The sequence below is a fragment of the Oncorhynchus kisutch genome, linkage group LG20, assembly GCF_002021735.2.
Source record: "Oncorhynchus kisutch isolate 150728-3 linkage group LG20, Okis_V2, whole genome shotgun sequence".
Lineage (NCBI taxonomy): Eukaryota > Metazoa > Chordata > Actinopteri > Salmoniformes > Salmonidae > Oncorhynchus > Oncorhynchus kisutch.
The window spans coordinates 36,999,060-37,006,966 of NC_034193.2; positions in this window are offsets into that span (position 1 = coordinate 36,999,060).

Sequence of the window (7,907 nt, forward strand, 5' to 3'; positions counted from 1 at the left end):
TCAGGGGATATGAGAAGACGACCTTGTCTTTGTGGCAACTTCATTGCCGATTACATGATTTGTTGGCACAGTAACCAGGTCACCCGCAGGATATGACAAACAAAGTTACAGTCAGCCTCCTCTGGTAAGTTAGATTGCCACTTTGCATCCCTCACTGTTGCACTTGAAAATTGGCAGACTATTTGTTTCAAGTCTGCTGCTTGTTTCAAACAATGCAAAGTTGTTAACCATTATCAGTGGCGCCGTGAATACATCAAATGGTTGTTTTATGGAGTAGAATATGGTTTTTAGAACACTCTCATCTGTGCGTGGTCTTCGGAGTTGGGCCTCTTGAGGCCGACAGTGGATTTACGATGCCTTCGGTGATAAAAACCTAAAGACTGCATTCCACAGCATGAGTTGGTGTTTGTGTGCCAGGAGGTACCAGGGTGGAGATGGTTTGGGTATGGATAATGACCGAGGGCCTGAGAGGAGAAACTTACTAACCCAACTCGTAGTTGGCTCAAGTAGGCAACGAAAGACCCAGCTGACAATGTGTTTGCGAGATACCAGACAAAAGGCCATTTGTAACCAACCTGTGACTCATGCGGTGTCTACAGACATCCCCCAAACAAACAAAAACGGACTCTCGGAGAATGAGTGCACAACTGGTAAATAGTAGCTTAACCCTCCTGTTGTGTTCATGTTATTTAATTCTCTGTTCCCGGTCCAAAATGACCTCCCCATTATATCGGATTATAAAATCATAATAATACATACATTATCACCTAATGTTGTGTTAGATCTTTTTATCACCTTAAATTCTTGTGAACATTACAAGTTTTAAACTTCTATTTTCTATTTATGGTCTGTAGGCCTCATTGACCTGAGCTCATACAACTCGTTTTTGACTATGACAAATACTCAGATGAAACATAATGCGCTATTTATCACAGACTACTTTGTGTTAAAGGACTCTCCTCCTCACCAGTGTCATGATCAAAGAGCCTCACATACAGTATATCGTTTGGTCATTGTGCTGCCACAGAATGAATTGTGAGCAAGGCCTCAAAAAAGCTTTTATATACCAGAGCTGCGAGAAAAGTTCTATATGTTATTGAAAAAATGTTGCGATTGTTTGTGGGAATGCCAACAGGTGTCGTTCCCGTGGGGGAAAGATTCTATTGGGGACAGGTTCCCGTGGGGGTTGCCATGGAAGCCAAGAAGGGGAGTGAGGTGTGTGTGTGTGTGCTCAAACACACATGCATGTGGGGTTCTGGGAGAAGAAGTGTGTCCATCTGATGAATGGGCATGTGCCTTAACAAAATTTTACACGCTAATTGTAGTTTCACCTATTCATTTCTAATGACTGATAATTTTTGACCAGGAACACCACAGGCGTACAAAAGTAAAATAAAACACCCAAAATATAATGAAAATCGTCAAAATGAATTTTGTGTGATCACGCCCTGTGTGGACAAAGTCACGGAACCTTATGACAATCAGATTAAATGAACTACATTTTTCAGAGAGAAAACTTGAAAATCGGCCCAATTTGACCGGAACACAGCAGGAGGGTTAAAGATATGTCAGTCAGGAGGCTAGCTGCCAACAGAGACTTCTATTGCCCGCTAGAAGGATGACATAAGAAGCTAATGTTGAACGGAACCTAACGCAGCAGGAGCAAAACATCTGCTGTTTTTGCGGACATGAATGTAGTATACTATAGCATTTACTGTAGTGTTTTTGTGGAAATTACTGCAGCATTTACCCTAGTGTTTTTGTGGAAATTACTGCAGCATTTACCCTAGTGTTTTTGTGGAAATTACTGCAGCATTTACCCTAGTGTTTTTGTGGAAATTACTGCAGCATTTACCCTAGTGTTTTTGTGGAAATTACTGCAGCATTTACCCTAGTGTTTTTGTGGAAATTACTGCAGCATTTACCCTAGTGTTTTTGTGGAAATTACTGCAGCATTTACTGTAGTGTTTTTGTGGAAATTACTGCAGCATTTACCCTAGTGTTTTTGTGGAAATTACTGCAGCATTTACCCTAGTGTTTTTGTGGAAATTACTGCAGCATTTACTGTAGTGTTTTTGTGGAAATTACTGCAGCATTTACCCTAGTGTTTTTGTGGAAATTACTGCAGCATTTACCCTAGTGTTTTTGCTTTATATTTGACATAGAAGTGGAGGTTTTCTCCTTGAGGAAACCTACTGGACAAACTCTAAAGGTAGGTAGTACTGGAGTCTGAATGGATAGTTTAGAGCAGGTATTTCCAAACAGGGGTATTTCCAAACTACACGCAATGCCATCGGGGGTACACCAAATTAAAATGTGATTCACTTTTAACATTTTTTAAAAATGTACATTTATAAAAAATAAAAAAACTGTACATCTATATTTTCCAATGGGGCTATACATTTAGGTGAGGTTTTTTTCTCACCTGAGTAGCCTCGTTTCACTGTCAAAAATCAAATTAAACCTTCTAGTGTTCAGCGAAATAACAAAACAAGTCAAATACAGGTAGCCTGGTCAAATAAGTAACATCCAATTACATTAACTGTTACTCTCTCACGGGAAACTTTCACTCTTGCGCAGACATTTAGAAAAGGAATATGACAATTTGAAAAATAAGCCACCAGACTTTTTTGATCGAGAATAAAGAAGACTTGAGTCATAAGACATATATAAGCAACAGATACCATTAACAAGAAGGGGCATCTTATATGGTGAACTACCGAGTGGCTAGGACAGGCAAGGACAATAGTACTGTGGAGGGCTTAATTCTTCCTCCTGCCGTGGATATACAGTGGGGATAACAAGTATTTGATACACTGCCGATTTTGCAGGTTTTCCCTACTTACAAAGCATGTAGAGGTCTGTAATTTTTATCATAGGTACACTTCAACTGTGAGAGACGGAATCTAAAACAAAAATCCAGAAAATGACATTGTATGATTTTTAAGTAATTAATTAGCATTTTATTGCATGACATAAGTATTTGATCACCTACCAACCAGTAAGAATTCCGGCTCTCACAGACCTGTTAGTTTTTCTTTAAGAAGCCCTCCTGTTCTCCACTCATTACCTGTGTTAACTGCACCTGTTTGAACTCTTTACCTGTATAAAAGAAACCTGTCCACACACTCAATCAAATAGACTCCAACCTCTCCACAATGGCCAAGACCAGAGAGCTGTGTAAGGACATCAGGGTTAAATTGTAGACCTGCACAAGGTTGGGATGGGCTACAGGGCAATAGGCAAGACGCTTGGTGAGAAGGCAACAACTTTTGGCGCAATTATTAGAAAATGGAAGAAGTTCAAGATGACGGTCAATCACCCTCGGTCTGGGGCTCCATGCAAGATCTCACCTCGTGGGGCATCAATGATCATGAGGAAGGTGAGGGATCAGCCCTGAACTATACGGCAGGACCTGGTCAATGACCTGAAGAGAGCTGGGACCACAGTCTCAAAGAAAACCATTAGTAACACACTACGCCGTCATGGATTAAAATCCTGCAGCGCACGCAAGGTCCCCCTGCTCAAGCCAGCGCATGTCCAGGCCCATCTGAAGTTTGCCAATGACCATCTGGATAATCCAGAGGAGGAATGGGAGAAGGTCATGTGGTCTGATGAGACAAAAATAGAGCTTTTTGGCCTAAACTCCACTCGCCGTGTTTGGAGGAAGAAAAAGGATGAGTACAATCCCAAGAACATCATCCCAACCGTGAAGCATGGAGGTGGAAACATCATTCTTTGGGGATGCTTTTCTGCAAAGGGGACAGGACGACTGCACCGTGTTGAGGAGAGGATGGATGGGGCCATGTATCGCAAGATCTTGGCCAACAACCTCCTTCCCTCAGTAAGCGCATTGAAGATGGGTCATGGCTGGGTCTTCCAGCATGACAACGACCCGAAACACACAGCCAGGGCAAATAAGGAGTGGCTCCGTAAGAAGCATCTCAAGGTCCTGGAGTGGCCTAGCCAGTCTCCAGACCTGAACCCAATAGAAAATCTTTGGAGGGAGCTGAACGTCCGTATTGCCCAGCGACAGCCCCGAAACCTGAAGGATCTGGAGAAGGTCTGTATGGAGGAGTGGGCCAAAATCCCTGCTGCAGTGTGCGCAAACCTGGTCCAGAACTACAGGAAACGTATGATCTCTGTAATTGCAAACAAAGGTTTCTGTACCAAATATTAAGTTCTGCTTTTCTGATGTATCAAATACTTATATCATGGTATAAAATGCAAATTAATTACAAAAAAATCATACAATGTGATTTTCTGGATTTTTGTTTTAGATTCTGTCTATCACAGTTGATGTGCAAAATCGGCAGTGTATCAAATACTTGTTCTCCCCACTGTAGCTGGGACAATGCTGGGGGAAAAGGCCCAAAAAACTATACAGACAATGCCTTGATCAAACAACAGTTTCACTAAGCATCAGAGGCATGTCAGGAGATGTTTTGAAACAATTACTGCTTTGCATACAAGCCAGTGAATAATATGCGTTACAGACGTGGCGGGCCTGGCACAGCTCCTGGTATATGTTCGTTATGTTTATGGGGTCAATTAAGAAAGACATCCTCTTCTGCAAACCACTGGAAACCAGGACAACATGAGAGGATATTTTTAAAGTACCGGACAGCTTTGTGACATCAAATGGACTTTGGTGGTCAATATGTGTTGGTATCTGTACTGATGGCGCAAAAGCCATGACAGGGAGACATAGTGGAGTGGTAACGCGTGTGCAAGCAGTTGCTCTCAACGCCACTTGGGTACACTGCAGCATCCACCAAGAGGCTCTTGCTGCCAAGGGAATGCCTGACAACTTGAAATACATTTTGGACATTACAGTCAAAATGGCTAACTTTGTTAATTAAAGCAAGGCCCCTGAACTCTCGTATATATTTTCTGCACTATGCATGGGCAGCGACCATGTAAAGCTGGTTATCAAGGGGCAAAGTATTGACACGTTTTTTTTTTTTGAGACGAGCTTAAAGTTTTCTTTACTAACCATAATTTTCACTTGTCTGACCGCTTGTATGATGACGAGTTTCTCACACGACTGGCCTGTCTAGGTGATGTTTTTTCTTGCCTGAATGATCTGAATCTAGGATTACAGGGATTCTCCGCGGGACAAAATTGAGGCTATGATTAAGAAGTTGGAGCTCTTTTCTGCCTGCATTAACAAAGACAACACACAGGTATTTCCATCATTGTATGATTTTATTGGGGTGCAAATGAACTCAAGCTTACGGACAACGTCAAATGTGATATAGCGAAGCACCTGAGTGAACTGGGTGCGCAACTACGCAGGCACTTTCCCAAAACTGACGACACGAACAATTGGATTTGTTTTCCCTTTCATGCCCTGCCTCCAGTCCACTTACCGAACAAGAGAGCCTCATCGAAATTGCAACAAGCGATTCTGTGAAAATGTAATTTATTCAGAAGCCACTGAGATTTCTGGATAGGGCTGTGCTCAGAGTTTCTTGCCTTGGCAAATCGCGCTGTTAAGACACTGATGCCCTTTGCAACCACGTACCTATGTGAGAGTAGATTCTCTGCCCTCACTAGCATGAAAACTAAATACAGGCACAGACTGTGTGGATGACTATGTGATGAATGACTTAATACTGAGCCTATCTCCAATACAACCCAAAATTGCAGAGTTAGATGCATCCTTTCAAGCACACCCTTCTCATTAACCTGTGGTGAGTTACTTACATTTTTTGATGAACAAATAAGGTTTTATATGTAAGAAGGCTAAATAATGAGCAAAATGATTGATTATTATTATTTGTGCCCTGGTCCTATAAGAGCTCTTTGTCGCTTCCCACGAGCCAGGTTGTGACAAAAACTCACACTCATTCTTATGTTTAATAAATGTATCGTATAGTGTGTGTGTGTGGCAGGATTACAATGATGGCAAAAAAAAAACATTTGAGAGTGCGCTGACCCTGGAGCTATAGAGGGGGTACGCAGCTGGAGGTTGAATGTTTGAAGGTGTACGGAACTATAAAAAGTTTGGGAACCACTGTTCTACAGTATACAAAAAAATCTATAGTCAGCACTACACAATCAAGGAATACTACAGGGTGGAGTAAAGTATTCTATAGTTTACTACAAAATTATATAGTAAGTACTAAACATGATCAAGGGATACTACAGTGTGGAGTATAGTATTATACAGTACACTACAGTTTACTATAGTATTCTTTAATTAACTTAACATTTTTCATGTGGGTTTGGTATTCAAACTTTTTCAGAGGGGACCACATTTTTTCCAACAGAATTTCTGGAGACCCAACTTTTTCCCACAAGAATGTCTCACGACTCCACTCCAAATCTAATGATACAACTGTGAAATCTGTCAATAAATACATTTACAAAAAAAGTTATCTTTCTGAAAAAGTTTGTATATTGTCCCATACAACGATCACAGGCATAATCTTAATTATTACTCTTAATTATTTAATTTTTAACTTCACTGTAGTTTAGTGAGATTGCGACCCTCGGCTATGAATAGCACTGCTCTAATCCCACCGTGCCATTTTTTTAAAATTTAGGCAATGAAATATCAACTATGCAAAAGCTAAAACGAAACAGATTTAACCAACATATGGGGCAACATAATGGCACTGTCTGTCGTGTTCGTCATAACGATGAGACCATGAGATGTGTGAGATGAATACATTATTTTATTAAAACGAAGAACGCTTAAACAAAATAACAAAACGAACGTGACGCTATAAACACTAGTGCTGACATGCAACTACACAGACAATAACCCACAAATTATCCATGGAATATGGCTACCTAAATATGGTCCCCAATCAGAGACAACGATAAACAGCTGCCTCTGTTTAGCATTGGCAACCATAGACATCGTAGGCAACCATAGACATATAAACACCTAGACTAGATAAAAACCCATAAACATACAAAAAACCCTAGACAATACAAAAACTACACAAACCACCGTTGTCACACCCTGACCTAACCAAATAATAAAGAAAACAAAGATAACTAAGGTCAGGGTGTGACACTGTCACATACACTGCCTTCAGAAAGTATTCATACCCCTTGACTTCTTTCACATTTTATTATGTTACAGCCTGAATTCAAAATGGATTAAATATTATTTTTTCTCTCACAATATCCCATAATGATAAACTGTAATGAAAAACTGTTTTTAGACATGTTTTTAGACATTTTTGTTAATTTATTGAAAATTAAATACAGAAATATCTAATTTACATATGAATTCACACCCCTGAGTCAATACTTTGTAGATTACTTTTGGCAGCAATTACAGATGTGAGTCTTTCTGGGTAAGTCTCTAAGAGCTGGATTGTGCAACATTTGCCCATTATTCTTTTCAAACTTTTTGTTGATTATTGCTAGACAAGCAATTTCAGATCTTTCCATAGATTTTCAAGCAGATTTCATTCAAATCTGTAACTTAGTCATTCAGGAACATTCACTGTCTTCTTTGTAAACAACTCCAGTGAAGATTTTGCCTTGTGTTTTACGTTATTGTCCTGCTGAAAGGTGAATTCATCTCCCAGTGTCTGGAGGAAAGCAGAATGAACCAGGTTTCCTCTAGGATTATGCATGTGCTTAGCTCCATTCCATTTCATTTTTATCCTAGACAATTCCCCAGTCCTTAAAGATTACAAGCATACATGATTGCAGCCACCACTATGCTTGGAAATATGGAAACTGGCACCCAGTAATGTGTTGTATTGCATTTGCCACAAACATAACACTTTGCCAAAATTTTATTCTTTACAAGCCTCCTTCTTTTCACTCTGTCAATTAGGTTAGTATTGTAGAGTAACTGCAATATTGTTGACCCATCCTCAGTTTTTTCCTATTACAGCCATTAAACTCCATAACTGTTTTAAAGTCACCCATGGCCT